General features: G+C 39.8%; 2 long non-coding RNA genes and 1 pseudogene across 2 annotated transcripts; all 3 read right to left on the bottom strand.

Moving 5' to 3' along the window:
- Positions 1 to 206: 206 nt before the first annotated feature.
- Positions 207 to 4,296, bottom strand: LOC125010281. The gene is made up of 2 exons (XR_007113038.1): positions 4,257 to 4,296; positions 207 to 580 (listed from the first exon to the last, which is right to left on the bottom strand). It is a non-coding gene; the product is annotated as an uncharacterized LOC125010281 (long non-coding RNA).
- Positions 4,297 to 10,489: 6,193 nt separating this feature from the next.
- Positions 10,490 to 11,781, bottom strand: LOC125010575 (annotated as a pseudogene).
- Positions 11,782 to 12,233: 452 nt separating this feature from the next.
- LOC125010282 lies at positions 12,234 to 16,310 on the bottom strand. The gene is made up of 4 exons (XR_007113039.1): positions 16,213 to 16,310; positions 14,885 to 14,955; positions 14,275 to 14,453; positions 12,234 to 12,290 (listed from the first exon to the last, which is right to left on the bottom strand). It is a non-coding gene; the product is annotated as an uncharacterized LOC125010282 (long non-coding RNA).
- Between the last annotated feature and the right edge of the window lie 233 nt (positions 16,311 to 16,543).

Below are 16,543 nucleotides of genomic sequence, written 5' to 3'. Positions count from 1 at the left end.
CATGTTGCTTTACCTCTTTTTGCTTCTATCTCACATTATAGGTGAGTTGAAGAACAGGGATTCAAGTTTTGTTGAAGCTGCTGCATTAACCAGACATAATGACTGCACTTCACAACTCTTCTTGTTTCTTTGCTCTGATACAATGAAAATCATCTTTCCATCATCTTCTACATTTAAAACACTTTAACACACAGGGTCATATAGTATTGGATTTATTTCCTTTAATAATAAAAACTGCATCTTGTGTTTACTTGTGTTCTTTGTCTCTTATTTAAATTTGTTCAATGATCTGAAACATTTAGGTGACAAACAGTAAAACTAATAAATCCTGAAGGATCCAAACTCTTTTTCACACCACTGTATCAGAGTCAGTGGAACTGAACACTGGCTGCATCACTGGGAGAATGATGTGTGAGTTTAAGCTCATGTTTGTGACTGAGCTGCTCACTTCTTGATCAACATCAGCATTTATCTGCAGTCAGAGTCTCTGTCCACACAAGCTGCTGCTGCTTCAGCCTCTGGATCATCAGGACACAGCTCATCCTCTCACCTCACACACCCTCCTGTTTATCACCTCCACCTGTAGAGAGGAGGAGAAAGAAGAGAGGAGGTGAAGGAGTGTTTCCAGAGACTCCCTTCATCATCAGATCCAGTAGAAAGTAGAAGACAGATTCATGGAGGAAAGTTCTAGATGAACATAAATTAGATTCAGTTGGTGATTAAACATATCAGATCTACAACAGTAACAGACAGTGAACTCACTCCAGAGTCTCCAGTCTACAGTCTGGACTCTCCAGAAAACCACACAGCTGCTTCACTCCTGAATCCTCCAGGTTGTTGTTAGTCAGGTCCAGATGTTTCAGATGGGAGGGGTTGGACTTCAGAGCTGAGACCAGAGAATCACAGCTGATCTCTGACAACCTGCAGCTCTCCAATCTGAATAAAGAATAAAATATGTGAGTTTCTTAAGTTCCTCCTTTAAATCATGTGTTCAGAGCTGAAGAAGGTTCAGAATGAACAAGTTTAAAGTCGACATGTTGAAGATGTTTTGTTCCTCCACAGTGAACTCTTTTAGAATCTGGTTCAGACAAACTAAGACATGTGAAGATATCACCTTGAACTCAGAGAGAGTGGAATCAACAACATTTTAGCAAATAAATCATTAAATAAGTGATTGAGCTATAATATAAAATGACTGTTAGTGGGTGACCTGCTTTTAATTTGAAAAGCTCTAAGGTGGAAATGAAGAGTGTCAGAGTTTCAGAGTCAATCATCCAGTGGAGGATTTGTCTTCTTCTATGAAGCTTTGAAATGTGGAGCTCAACATGGCTCTGTCACAGTCAATGGACTAAACCACAGAAGAAGAAAGCAGACTTTAGCATGAAGATCCTCAGTGTGGATCAGTAGAATATCAGCCTGATGTCACCACAACTTTACCTTCACATTCATGTCAGCACACAAAGAAAACATGGAGTCTGACCTCAGAGTCTCCAGTCTACAGTCTGGACTCTCCAGAAAACCACACAGCTGCTTCACTGACTCAGTACATGTTATTTCTTTCAGTGGAGCTCATGTCCACATCCAGTAGAAGGTGAATGACATAATGACTAAGCTAGGCTAACGCTAACAGCAGTACAGTATAATGGAGCAGTTATGGCTCATGGCTCAATACATATAGTGATGGAGATGCTGTAAATTGAGGTGTATTCGTATTGAATGAATATTGCTAGAAGCTACTACTGTATATTGTCAGTGAACCTACAGAAAGCTGCACCACGCCACATGTTTCCTTAAATTACTTGAGCTAGTTCCTGAGCTCCACAGATCTTTTGGTTCCTCACACAAAGTGAACTTAACTCTAATGTTTTTGGTCTCCTTTTCTCTGATGGACTGAAAATAATGAGCATATGTCCATCTGGTGAATGTAGAGTCAGACTCATCTTCTAACCAATCAGCTGTTCTCTACCACTAACAGGAAGCTAACATTTCATCAGATGTTTTCTCCTCTGCTGATCTTGAATTTATATAAAAACACACAACTTCATTCATTTAATTCATTTCAGGTTTAAATCCATTGGAAGGTGTGTTACTGACATTTGTAGAGTAATCTGATTACTGATTACTCCTCCAAACAGTAACTCAGTTACTCTGATGATTACTTGGTTTTAAAGTAACTAAGGTAGATTCCAGTTCCTCTACAACATTCTGTCCAACCAGCTTCTTCAACTCTCCCCACTTACTGGTTTGGACCAAAGTCCAGCTTCTTTTGCTTTTCTATGTTGTGTTTGAGAAGCTAGAGAGACTTTGTCTCCACTCACTGAACCTCAGTCGATAATGAAGAGGGCTGTTGTTGTTTCCCTTGCAGATTTCTGAGACCATAAAACAAAGCCATAAAACAAGCTTTTAAGCACATTCCTGTCCCAAAGAACAAGGATTTAAAGTTTTCTCCCAGATAAGAACGATCAGACTCCTCTGCGTCTTGGACCACCTGTGGCAGATAAAGATTGTAAATAATTCAGAACTGCAAGATCTCTGTCTGACTAGAACTACAAACTGTTAAATCACAATGTTTAATCTATACTCAGCTCATAATTTGTGTCAATGTACAGTTTTGTTTGTTTTCCTAGCCCAAAATTTGACCAAATTAGAGCTTTAGTATTTTAATCATAAGTCTCTACCATGGAGCCATACTGCCATCCAGGATATTGAGGAAGGTCCTAGAAATTAATGTTTCTGACAATGTGTTTTCATGGTGACATGATATTTCATTTAAAATGTTTGATTTCATGTCTCTCTCATCCTACTTCTGAGTTTAAGATTGTGAGAAGTACAACCATTAGTTAATACTCTCTGAAGAAAGCAATGTAAATCATCGGAAGGCGTTAAAAACCAGTTTCCCAACAAAAGGACACACCCTGCGGAGACTGGTGACAAACTAGCGCCTGGCCAGTCTTAGTCCAGTTCTCTTTCAGTCCTGAGTTCTCTTTTAGTTCTCTTCATGTTGTTATTCGGTCTTAGTTTAGTTCTCCTCTCTCTCGCAGCTCACAACTTTTTAGAGTCCAGTTTTCTCCTGGCTCAGTTCTCTTCTTAGTCCGTTTTTGTCTATGGGATACTTTTTACTTTTAACTCTTTTTATTGCCTGCCAGTGGGCGTGCTTAAGTTTTAATTTTTAATTATTCTCACCACATTTAACGCACGACTTTCTCAAAGTACAAGCTGATTTTTATTTTATTTTTTTTATTCAAGACAGTCATGCATTAATAATGTTTTTGAAGATATTTTCGACCAGCGATTTTTCAGTTCCATCATTGACAACCAATTTTTAACAGACGCCATCAGACTCTGCTACACGGCAACTTCACAGTTGTCCACTTTTGTCTTCGTAACGCTGAGAAAAACTTCACTGTAACCAACGCTGAGGTCCGGACCTGGATGACTGTCCATCAATCTGCTCTTCGGTACTGCCGGTTTGCCCAATGGTACCGCTGTGGAAGATCGAGCTCACCAGGACAGCATTTGTCCCCGATCCAGTTGTTCGGAGCGGAATCCAAGGAGTTCCCATAAGTAGACCATCACCATCATATTTGAGCAGAGTTCATGATTGTGTTATAACTAAAGAAACCTTAAATAAATCTGAAAAATTAATTTAAGAAATTAGGTTCTGTTTGCTTTCTCATTTTCATTAAACTCATTTATTTCGGTATTCTCATCATTTTCCATTACTCCGTTATATTATTCATCATATTATTTATTATTCACTATTCGTCATTGTAAATAAACCACATGTTTCACTTCGTTGTTGTTGTCAGAAGGTCCTTGTGAGCTGGAAACAGATAATCCCTATACTGAGAGCTGATGCCTCAGATAGATGAGATTGATTATTTACTAATAATGCAAATTGATCCAATATTAATTGATTTATTCTCACAGTGTATTCAAAATCTGTTTCGACGAGTGCAGTTACACTTAATTGTTTAATAACTTATTTCTCCTGCACTTTTTACATAGTAACGCACAGTGACTTGGATAAGTAACTGTAATCTGATTACTGCGTGTTAGATTACTGTTCCTGTAGAAAGTAGTCAGATTACAGTAACACCTCACTAGTTACTGGCATCACTGATCCTAACAGCCTTTAAGTCTTGAACTAAAGGACATTTACAGATTCATGGAGGAAAGTTCTGGATGAACATGAATTAGATTCAGTTGGTGATTAAACATATCAGATCTACAACAGTAACAGACAGTGAACTCACTCCAGAGTCTCCAGTCTACAGTCTGGACTCTCCAGAAAACCACACAGCTGCTTCACTCCTGAATCCTTCAGACTGTTGACACTCAGGTCCAGATGTTTCAGATGGGAGGGGTTGGACTTCAGAGCTGGTCCCAGAGAATCACAGCTGATCTCTGACAAATTGCAGCTCATCAATCTGAATAAAGAATAAAAGATGTAGATTAAATCCTGAATAATTCAATCAGACGTGTTCAGGGTTTAAATGTTCAGCTCAACATCACTGGTCCTAACAGCCTTTAAGCTTCACTGACTTTAACATTTTCTACAGTTTCTGCTACAAACACTTGTCTTGAACTAAAGGACATTTACAGATTCATGGAGGAAAGTTCTGGATAAACATATTGTTTTTTCCATTTATTTGGAACCAGTGACTAAAACATTTTCCAAGGTAAATGAGCATAGTAGGATCTAATGATGCAGTTCCTTCCAACAGAAGACATTCAGGTTCAATGTTCACATTTATCATTTATGCTGGAGAAGGGCCTGCATAGAAGAAAACTGATTTAAATCCCACCCCCATTGCTCATTATGACTAAACACAACCAGGTTTCAAACACTTCCTCCTATCATTTTAAATTCAAAACCAGGACATTGAAGAAAAAGGTCGATACCAGATTATAATAAACTCTTCAACAGTATTTGCATCATAGAAGCAGAATAGGTGTGAAAGATAGAACAATGTTCACTGACTAAGAGTTAACCGTTAACTACATTAGAATAATAACTACACACCAACAGTGGTCAGAGACAACAATAGCAGAAAGGTAATGGACAACACATAGCAAAGAGATGAGGAACAATAAGCACAGATGGACAGAGTATTGATGGAACATAAGGATTAAGACATGCTCTCTTTATACTGAGACTGGACCATATGCTTAGAGATTTCACTTTAAATCTGGAGGTATTTGGCCATTGCTTGTGTTGGACATCTAGACTGTTCCAAAGTTTCACTCCTCATACAGACAAACACAAACTTTAGTTTGAGTGGTTCTAAATGTAGGTAATGTGAAATCTCCATATCCTCTGAAATGATAAGTTCTCTCCTGAACTGGGAATAAATGTTGTATATGAATAGGCAGTGATTTGTAACATGCTTTGAATAAGATCATCGAAGTACAAAATCTTCCAAGATGATGGATTTGAATAGTTTGGACTAGAAATCCAACCTTATGAATAATCCTCACTGCTCCTTTCTCTAATGTGACTAATGAGTTCATTGTGCGTCGGGAACTGTTTCCTCACACTTCAACACAATAGGTGAAGTATGGGAGAACCAAGGAGCAGTAGAAAGTACCAAGTTCATGTTCAGTAGCTTCTTAACCACTCTCCATCAACCCCACTAGTACTATATAGTGTCAGTTTGTTGAGTAGGAGTGACTGAGTGATTGTGGTAAAAGTTTTAAGATCCATAAAAATCCAACTGCATGTGTTTTTGGTCCAGAGCTTTAGTGATTCTTATACTGCTTCAATTATTGCCATTGAGGTGGTTGTTTTTGTTTTAAAACCGTACTGACCTTCGTTCATTATCTGATGTTTGTCAAGAAAATTTTCGAGTCGGGAACTGAAGAGTTTTTCTCAGATTTTGGAAATTGTGGCAGCAGTGATGTTGATCTGTAATGTGTGGAGCTGTGTTTCCTCTCTTTTTTCTACAATGGAATTACTTTTGTGATTTTAATATTATTAGAAAGATAAATGACAGATATAGGTTAGAGGTTTTACAACATTATTTAGGATTTTTTTTCACAATGGTCATGTCAATATCGTGACAGTCTGTGGATAATTGGCTTGGACATTTTAGAACAATGTTTATCACGTCTCACTCATGTGTTGCTGAGAGGAAAATTGAGCATGGATTCCTTTAGATTTAGTTCAGATTTATTTAGTTTTATATCATTGGTCAGTTCCCTGGTCTGGAATTTCTCCAGCTAACTCAGGGCCAACATTTACTAAAAACATTCAAACTGTCAACTACATTATTCATGTTATTATTGACTTTATTCTTATCAATGAAGTAGTCAGGATATGTTGCTTAGTAGATACATATTTAATTAAGTTGATAAGTGTAAATCAAGATCCTTTTAGATTATTTTTATTTTCATAGAATCATTTTTTGCAAGTTCTTATTATGTCTGTTCATTTATTTCTGTAACTTTTATATCTTTGTTCTGCTTCTCTGGTTTTTAACTGAACAATTTATACAGATTATTTTTCTTGTTTCTTTAATTAACCAAGGGCTTCTACTTCCTTCATTTTTATCCCAAACAAACTAAACAGGTGCAGTCTGTAGCAACATCAAAGTAACTCCAAAGTCTATGATCAAACATCAACAGTCAACTAATTCAAAAAAGATTTCAACCAGCCAAGAACCAAGACGACACAAACTGTGTCACACATGAATTAGATGCAGTTGGTGATTAAACATATCAGATCTACAACAGTAACAGACAGTGAACTGACCCAGAGTCTCCAGTCTACAGTCTGGACTCTCCAGAAAACCACACAGCTGCTTCACTCCTGAATCCTTCAGGTTGTTGTCACTCAGGTACAGATGTTTCAGATGGGAGGGGTTGGACTTCAGAGCTGGTCCCAGAGAATCACAGCTGATGTCTGACAACCTGCAGCTCCTCAATCTGAATAAAGAATAAAAGATGTGAGTTTGTAAAGTTCCTCCTTTAAATCATGTGTTCAGAGAGTCTATGGACTAAACCAGGGCTATTCAATTACAAATTCAGTTGGTCCCATTTTAAAACTGACATCTTATGCTGGGCTGCACATTTTCAGCCGTTAATAACAAGGAGGTAATGACAAACTTCAAATCAACACAAAGAAATAGAATTAAATAACAAGCGCTGTTCATTCATCATCATCAATACTTTTTCACTTCTCAACTATCAGAATAAACATGTTTGTCTAATGTAACCCAGGCATTAAAACACAAAGTCATTCATATTCATGGAGATGAAATAGTTTCATACAGAAAGACTTGCTGCTGATATGTCTACATATACACTGGGAACTCTTTATTTGATTTTTACTGCATTTTTAACTGTGCACTTTAGTTATTGTTACCTTCAGTGTTAGAAAATGTCTTTATCCGTTGAGCCTGTGCACTTTACCTCTTCACCGTGGACAGAAGAAACAGTTTTTAGATTTCTTTGTGTGTCTGGTACATGTGAAGAAATTCATGGGTTTCACAGGTGATAGGGTTTTGCCTCGGTGACCCAACCTGAGGTGAAGCACAGGTAGACTTCGGTGCTCTTGTAAGCCTTCAGGGACTCCCCAGTGTAGGGGGATGGATTATGAATTAGATAAATGTATATGTCAGCAAAGGACAAATTTGGCAAATTTAAGGCAGATTGAAGGGGAATTAGCATTTCAAGGGCAATTAAGTAGGGATCGAAACCAAAATTACCAATTTTCTTTATATAGCGTTGTTTTTCGGAAGGTGAAAGATGCGCATTTGCTGTTTGACTGGCGATTTTCCTCCGGGACCGGGTGGTGGTGCTAGGTCCTAAAGATGGCCTTTTAATGGCAGCGACCCACCTCTGTCTTCTTTCATTGTTTTTGGGGATATTGTAAAACGTAAGTCTTGTATTTTTAGCCTTAGCTCTGTCGCAGCCGACCGTACAGCAGATAGACGGCACATTGACAGCGTACTTCCAGTATCTGATGGTCCTAAAGATGGCGCCGTTGAGACGGTGCGATGTCACCGTGAAACCCATGAACTGACAATAAAGCTGATTTTGACTTTGAAATCAAATAAATGTATGTGACATAGGGACATCAAAAACGTCACCATGTTGGATGAGCTTTAATCCGCCCACACTCAGATACTCCAAATATGGGCATGGGGGTCGTGCAGCCTGGATGTTAAGACCCGCCCACCCAACTCTCCGCTTCCATGTTAGCTCAGGCTACCGAGCTAGGCTAATGACTTGTGCTAGCAGGCTAACATGGTGCCTTGCTCCGGTTTCTAAAATATAATGAGGTGAGTGATGAAGTGATGACTTTGTTCTGTGCCCAGATGGGGAGTCCTGATAGTCCAGTTCTTCATCTCATGTAGAATCACTGCAGCCTGATAACCCTTGTTCTAGTCTACATGCAACACTTTTCGTCCTCACTCAGAAAACCAGAAAACCAGAAAATCAGGGACATTTTCGGGGACAGCTTTAGCCGGGGACAGGTCATCTAAAACGGGGACTGTCCCTGTAAATCGGGGACGTGTGGTCCCCCTAACCCCCTTCGGGTTTGTGCTGGTGGTTTTCTCCGGACATTGAACTCCTTATGAACCACAACGCAGTCATTACAAAGCAAACACAGAGGTTTGGTGTTTGGAGTTGGCGTTAAAATGAAACAGCATCTTTCTGCCCAGGCAGGGTTCAACCGAAGGCTTCATCTTCAGTTTAACGTTTAAGGCTGGACAAAGACATTTTTCTGGAGTTTCTAAAACCGTTTCAGTAGGTAATTAAAACTAAAGCGCCACATTGTCTGTGGTTGCTAGGTAACCTGATGTGCTGCATTCAATTTTTTTTATTTTTTATTTTTTGGTTGTTTTGACTGAACAAGAGCTAGTAGGACACTGTTTCTGGGCTGCATGTGGCCCGCGATCCGCCAAATGAGTAGGCCTGGACTAAACCACAGAAGAAGAAAACAGAATTTACCACAAAGATTCTCATGAAGATCTTCAGTTTGAGGAACAATAAAGTTATTAATGAAAATAAATTAGATTCAGTTGGTGATTAAACATATCAGATCTGCAACAGTAACAGACAGCGAACTGACCTCAGAGTCTCCAGTCTACAGTCTGGACTCTCCAGAAAACCACACAGCTGCTTCACTCCTGAATCCTTCAGGTTGTTGTCACTCAGGACCAGATGTTTCAGATGGGAGGGGTTGGACTTCAGAGCTGGTCCCAGAGAATCACAGCTGATCTCTGACAACCTGCATCTCTCCAATCTGAATAAAGCATAAAAGATGTAGGTTAAATCTCCTCAGACATGTTTGAGTAATTTTGTCCCTGTGTTATTGTGGATCTCCATCATGTCTTCTACAGACAGTAATATGTGACAGTGTGAGGTGTGTGAGCTCCTTCCAGCAGTTGTGGTTCAGAGAGAATGGACTGATACATGGATCACAGCAGGTTTGACTCCAAATGATGAATGAATGATGATAAAACAGCAGGAAGCTCAGAGACTAAGCGCACCTCAAACACCTGCATCTGAACATATGATCTCATCTGTGTGTGTTGACCAGGAATGAAGCATCAACATTATACAGCTATTGAAATTAGTTTGGATTTGTCTTCAGTTTGAAGATCAATTAAGTTATAAATGAACATGAATTAGATTCAGTTGGTGATTAAACATATCAGATCTACAACAGTAACAGACAGTGAACTGACCTCAGAGTCTCCAGTCTACAGTCTGGACTCTCCAGAAAACCACACAGCTGCTTCACTCCTGAATCCTTCAGTCTGTTGTAACTCAGGTCCAGATGTTTCAGATGGGAGGGGTTGGACTTCAGAGCTGGTCCCAGAGAATCACAGCTGATCTCTGACAAATTGCAGCTCATCAATCTGAATAAAGAATAAAAGATGTAGATTAAATCCTGAATAATTCAATCAGATGTGTTCAGGGTTTAAATGTTCAGCTCAACATCACTGCATCTCTCCAACCTGAATAAAGAATAAAAGATATAGATAAAAGGTCTAATGATCCAAAGAGGGGAAATGTATTAATGTATCATGTGTGTTTCATGGTGACTCCGAGCAGTGGTCTTCTATCAGTCTGACTCAACAACATCAGTAACAGTCTGTGACTGTGTATTTAGTTTTTATAAACTGAATGAATAAAGAAAACCTCCAACATCTCCAGTGAGTGAACTGACCTCAGAGTCTCCAGTCTACAGTTTGGACTCTCCAGTCCAGGAGACAGATGCTTCACTCTTGAATCCTTCAGGTCATTATAACTCATGTCCAGCTCTGTCAGATAGGAAGGGTTGTACTTCAGAGCTGAGGACACAATTTCACAGTGAGTCTCTGAGAGTCCACATCCAGTTAACCTGTGATTAGAAAACATATAAATCTGTTATAAAATCAGATCATTTCCATTCTAGATCCAGACTGAATGAGTATGAAACAGAGTGAGGTGATCATCTGATGAACATCTGACTGATTCTGTTAATCATCAGGACTCACTGAGCCTTTCTGCAGTTCCTCACAGCTGGGATCAGTCTCCGTCGTCCCTGATCTGATGTGTTGTACTTCATCAGGTCCAACTCATCCAGAACCTCCTCTGACATCTGCAGCATGTAGGCCAGAGCTGAGCAGTGGATCTCAGCGAGTTCCTTCTCTGATCTGTTCTCTGACTTCAGGAACTCTTGGATCTCCTGATGAACTGAGAGGTCATTCATCTCCATCAGACAGTGGAAGATATTGATGCTTCTGTCAGGAGACATTTTATAAGTGTTCATCTCCTTCAGCCTGTTGATGGTTCTCTGGATGATTTCTGGACTGTTCTCTGTCTGACCCAGCAGAAATCCTAAGAGTCTGTGGTTGGACTCCAGGGAGAGGCCATGAAGGAAGCGAACAAACAGGTCCAGGTGACCATTTTTACTGAGCAGGGATTTCTCCATGGTTTCATACAGGAAGTCATCCAGACATTTAGTGGCATACCAGAACTTTTTCCCCAGGAAGTCCTTCAGTACCTCTGTCTTCTTGTTGGTGTAACAGTGGAACATGTAGACTGCAGCCAGAAACTCCTGAATGCTCAGATGAACAAAGCAATAGACTGATTTCTGGAAGATCACACTCTCTTTTTTGAAGATCTCTGTACAAACTCCTGAGTACACTGAGGCCTCTGTCACATCCACACCACAGTGCTCCAGGTCTTCTTGGTAGAACATGATGTTTCCTTCCTCCAGATGTTCAAACGCCAGCCTCCCCAGCTTCAGAAGAACTTCCCTGTCAGCCTCCATCAGCTCCTGTGGACTCGTCTCATGTCCCCATGGTACTTGTTCTTCTTCCTCTTTGTCTGAACCATCACAAAGTGTGAGTACATGTCAGTCAGGGTCTTGGGCAGCTCTCCTCTCTGCTCTGTAGTCAACATGTGCTCCAGAACTGTAGCAGTGATCCAGCAGAAGACTGGGACTCCACACAGGATGTGGAGGCTCCTGGAGGTCTTGATGTGGGAGATGATTCTGCTGGACACCTCTTCATCACTGAACCTCCTCCTGAAGTACTCCTCCTTCTGGGCGTCAGTGAAGCCTCGTACTTCTGTTACCCTGTCAACACATGTAGGAGGGATCTGATTGGCTGCTGCAGGTCTGGAAGTGATCCAGACCAGAGCCGAGGGAAGCAGCTTCCCATTGATGAGGTTTGTCAGCAGCACGTTGACTGATGCCTTCTGTGTCACATCAGACACAACCTCACTGTTGTTGAAGTCCAGTGAAAGTCTGCTTTCATCCAGGCCGTCAAAGACGAACAAAAGTTTCCAGACAGCCAGCTGCTCTGCTGTGACCTTCTGTAATGTTGGATGGAAAACATGGAGCAGCCTGAGAAGACTGTACTGCTCATTTTTGATCAAGTTCAGCTCCCTGAACGAAAGCACAATCACCACACCGACATCTTGGTTTTCCAAACCCTCTGCCCAGTCCAGAGTGAACTTCTGCACTGAGAAGGTTTTTCCAACGCCAGCGACGCCGTAGGTCAGAACCAGTCTGATGTGTCTCTGTTGGTCAGGTAAGGCTTTAAAGATGTCGTGGCACCTGATTGGAGTGTCATGGAGGGCCTCCATCTTGGAAGCTGTCTCTAGCTGCTTCACCTCATGTTGGGTATTAACCTCTTCACTCTGTCCCTCTGTGATGTAGAGCTCAGTGTAGATCCTGTTGAGGAGGGTTCCTCTTCCACTTACATCAGTTCCTTCAGTCACATGTTCACATCTCCTCCTCAGACTGATCTTATGTTCATCTAAAACCTCTTGCAGACCAACATCAGCTGGAAAGAAGAACAAACCAGAGACAGAAAGAAAACAGTCATCCAGTATGAAGCAACAAAAAACAGAATACTCACTTTAAATGTTTTTAGTTTTTTCTTCTCATAATAACAAATTTTTCGGGGAAATATTAGAAATGTTCTTTGCTCTATAGGCCTTTCAGGGGGCGTGTCAGTGTTTGACCGCAGAGGCAGCTCGTCTGCAGCTCTTCATCTAACAGACTATAGTGGTTGTTCCTTCCTCTCTTATATATAAGATTTATCCAGCAATGAAATGAAATATTCACATCGTGCCTCAGTTTAGATACTTTTCCTATGAGTATATTTTTGATGATCTATGTATGATATTTTCATGATTATTTCGTTGTATTTTGTATTCATCCTCATTTTAATTAATGTAAATTGACCTTGAGGTTCTGATAAATAAAATACATTACTATTAATACTCATTAAAATGATCTGAGATATCACATGGTTTGCTGGGAAAAATACCATTTGATTCCACTAAGGGTGTACATACAGTGGTCTTTCTACCCATGATATCATTGAGAACACAATGCTTTCATGTCTTGCATCATATAAACGTGTGTGTTTCTTCTTCTTATTATTTTTCATCTCCCTCATTTTTTCCGTCCCTTAACTCATCCTACAACCCCAATGTCATAAGGCTGTCTCTGTCCCTGTAGGTTTCAGTGACCACAATATAACAGCTGTCGCTAGAAAGTCAAAGGTTCCAAAACCATTGCCATCTATGTGTGTGTAACTGTATTCACAAAGTCACCTGTATTGTGTGTGGAATGGTGGTCCATGGCAACTTTGAGGTGGTTTTCAATGACAACAGAAGCGCGTTGGTCAGAGACAGACAGAGAGAAGATGATTTTCTGCCTCTGCACCGGTCTCACATCCAACCGCCCATATTATCAATATGGGCGGTTGGATGTTTTAAACTTGCACATGCCTCCAAACTCTTTACTCTAGAAAGACAAATAAGATATTAAAGTCTTCTGGAAGGTCTTACGACGCCCACGACCTGCGTATTTTTCTGATAGGAGCTACTGCTTTGTCACGGTAGGCCCAAATGTGAGACCGGTGCAGAGGCAGAAAATCACCTTCTCTCTGTCTGTCTCTGACCAACACGCTTCTGTTGTCATTGAAAACCACCTCAAAGTTGCCATGGACCACCATTCCACACACAATACAGGTGACTTTGTGAATACAGTTACACACGCATAGATGGCAATGGTTTTGGAACCTTTGACTTTCTAGCGACAGCTGTTATATTGTGGTCACTGAAACCTACAGGGACAGAGACAGCCTTATGACATTGGTCAGGAACATTTGTATAAATATGACCAATGCAAGTCCTAGATGTGATACCATCACTGCCTGGACTCATTCTAATGGGAGCAGCAATAACTGGAGACATATTGACTGCATAATAATAATGCATAATAATAATATAGAGAGCAAATTCTTCTTGTTTAGACATGACTGCATCAACCAATCTACATTCATATCTCCTAGTAAGAAGATTTCTCTGTTTTAATTTGATATATTATCTCACATCTCATAAATCCCATTCATATACTGGGCATCAGCACTAGGAGGCCTATAGAAACACCATGCTATGCTTGGTTTTAAATAAGCCAAGTAGACTTGTTGGTTGATTTGACCAACATAAATAGCTACTCCACCTCCAAACTTGTTTCTGTCTTTTCTGTAAATCGAGAAATTCTCAGTAGCTACAACTGAATCAGTGAAGGAATCATCAAGGTGGGTCTCAGAAATAGCCAAGATTAATACAGTTATCTCTGACAACACACTCCACATCCTGATACTTATTTCACAGACTACAAACATTCACATTAGCCAAGACCAGGACCTTCTGAAGGCCCAGCTTAATGCAGGACATATCAGTATTAGAAGTAATCATTGCAGTAAGTGAGAAGCACTGAACATGGTCATTCTAAAAGAGTCAGGGGGTCACCTTTGAGTTTCTGTACAGTTGAGCATTTATATTCATCCTGTCGACTGATGAAGCCTCTGTGTGTCTGAGGGTCCAGGTTCTTCCCTGAACTGTGGAGGTTGACCTTTGGACCAGTCACTCTTCATAGACAGACAGCTGGATGCTGTAGACTCTTTCTCCATCTTCTGACTTCAGTCAGTCTGAGAGGTAACACAGAGAGAGTTTACATCAACTTCAGATACAGTCAGTCCTCTCCAGTCACATGAAGTCTTTCTAGCTATGATGGAGTAATACAAGCTAACTATGAATGAATGGACAAACTGACCTGAAACCAGTTCACTATCAACATTGCTAAATGTGTTTAAGGATTTCCAGTTCCTTGATTGATTCCTTTCACTTTGATTAGTTTGATTTGACCAATGACTTGTAGCCAAACCTGTTCTACTTGATTTTAGAAGTATGGATCCTTTCAAAGACTACAAAGGGAATTCCTACATTTTCCTCCATGAACAGAATGAAGAAGCTCACATATTCCAACTAATTCTTTAGATTAAGATTCAGCATTGAAAGACACACTGGTTCATTTTGTAACTCAGACTAGTAAACCACAGAACATATTCTCTTCACTTACTATCAACTTCTTCTGGAAGCAAATGGAAGAATGGCTCAAACTAATGAACTCAGATCACATGATGATGGAATCTACGTAGGAGAAACAGGAAAATCAATTCTCACAATGGAAACACACAAAGTAAAGTTTAGGAAACTCCACTTTTATGAGGAGTTCATGAAATAAAACTAAATTACTTCATGTAAAAACCATATGACATCTAAATGAGGACTTGCAGGCTAAGGGATGGTATAGAATCTACAACTGCAGTGATGCTGATGCTGCATTTGACTCTAACTAAAGAAATAACAACTGAATTCAAAGGACCATCCCTGAGAAGACTATGCAGTACAACTATTCATAATCCATGGCTCATGAAGGCCATATTAAAATACATCAATCACAAAATAAATTATATAAAAACCCAAATACAAATAATTAAAATCAATAATTCAATGACAGAAACAAACTTACTCATATTATTAGAAAGAAGAAGAGTAATCATGATGTCGACCTTCTAAATGCATCTCAGGGTGACTCTAAGAACTCTTGGAGAGAACTAAACAAGGTCTTGAACAGGGGCCAAAAACCTCCTGTGAGGAGGTCTATAAAATGATTATGATGTGTTCAAAGTTCAAACTCAGCTGGAACCCACTAAATCTCCAGTGAAACTCTGAAAGGTGTTGCCAGTGTAATTTCTGCAGCCCTTACTTACTGCATTAATCTGTCTCTACTTTCTGGAGTAGTAACACAAGCAGAGACAACTGCACGACTTCCACCAGTTTTCACATGTGGAGATAAAAACCATTTGAGCAACTAGCGTCCACTCTCCATCCTGACAACTCTCTCCAAGGCTCTGGAAAGACGAGTCTACAATAGACTTAGCAGCTATCTGGACAAGTTAAATGCTATAGTCCCATCCCAGTATGGATTCAGGAAGAAAATACTACATACACGGCAGTGTTTGATCTAACTGATAAAATCAATGATGCAGTTGATACAGGTGATTATGGTATTGGTATCTTTTAGACTTGTCTAAAGCATTTGAAACCAGTAACATTGACGTCCTAATCAATAAATAATAAACACTTTGGTATCAGAGGCCTAGACTGGTTTCATAGTCATCGGTTTGAAAGACATTAATATGTTTATGTAAACCACCAGGAATCAGCTGATTAATCACAAGTTGGTGTGAATGTTTGAATCAAACTGTTGAGAAGAAGGAGAAGAAGACGAAGAAGAAGAAGAAGAAGAAGAAGAAGAAGAAGAGGAAGAAGAAGAAGAAGAAGAAGAAGAAGAAGAAGAAGAAGAAGAAGAAGAAGAAGAAGAAGAAGAATATTAACACTCACCCTGCTTCAGCCTTCAGTGTTCCTCTAAATGGAGTCTGAACTGACTACACACTTGAATTGAATGCTGCCTCTCTTCTCCATTTACAGGAAAGCAGGTGAGTTTATCTCTTGGTGTGGATCAGACTTTGTACCTGGTGTGTTTATGAGTGCTGCTCTCAGCTTAAACTAAAGGGCTTTTATTGAAGATATTATCTCTTTATCTGCATGTTGTGATCAAGTGTTCAAGGTTCTTTATTGTCATTTAAATGATGCACATACAAACGAAACTAGTTTCTCTGGTTCAGGAGCACATAAACATAAAGAATATAAAATATAAAGATAGTGCAATAAA

Source organism: Mugil cephalus, chromosome 7, assembly GCF_022458985.1.
Source record: "Mugil cephalus isolate CIBA_MC_2020 chromosome 7, CIBA_Mcephalus_1.1, whole genome shotgun sequence".
Lineage (NCBI taxonomy): Eukaryota > Metazoa > Chordata > Actinopteri > Mugiliformes > Mugilidae > Mugil > Mugil cephalus.
The sequence above is the reverse complement of the archived record's forward strand: the minus strand, read 5'-3'. Positions and strand labels throughout refer to the sequence as shown.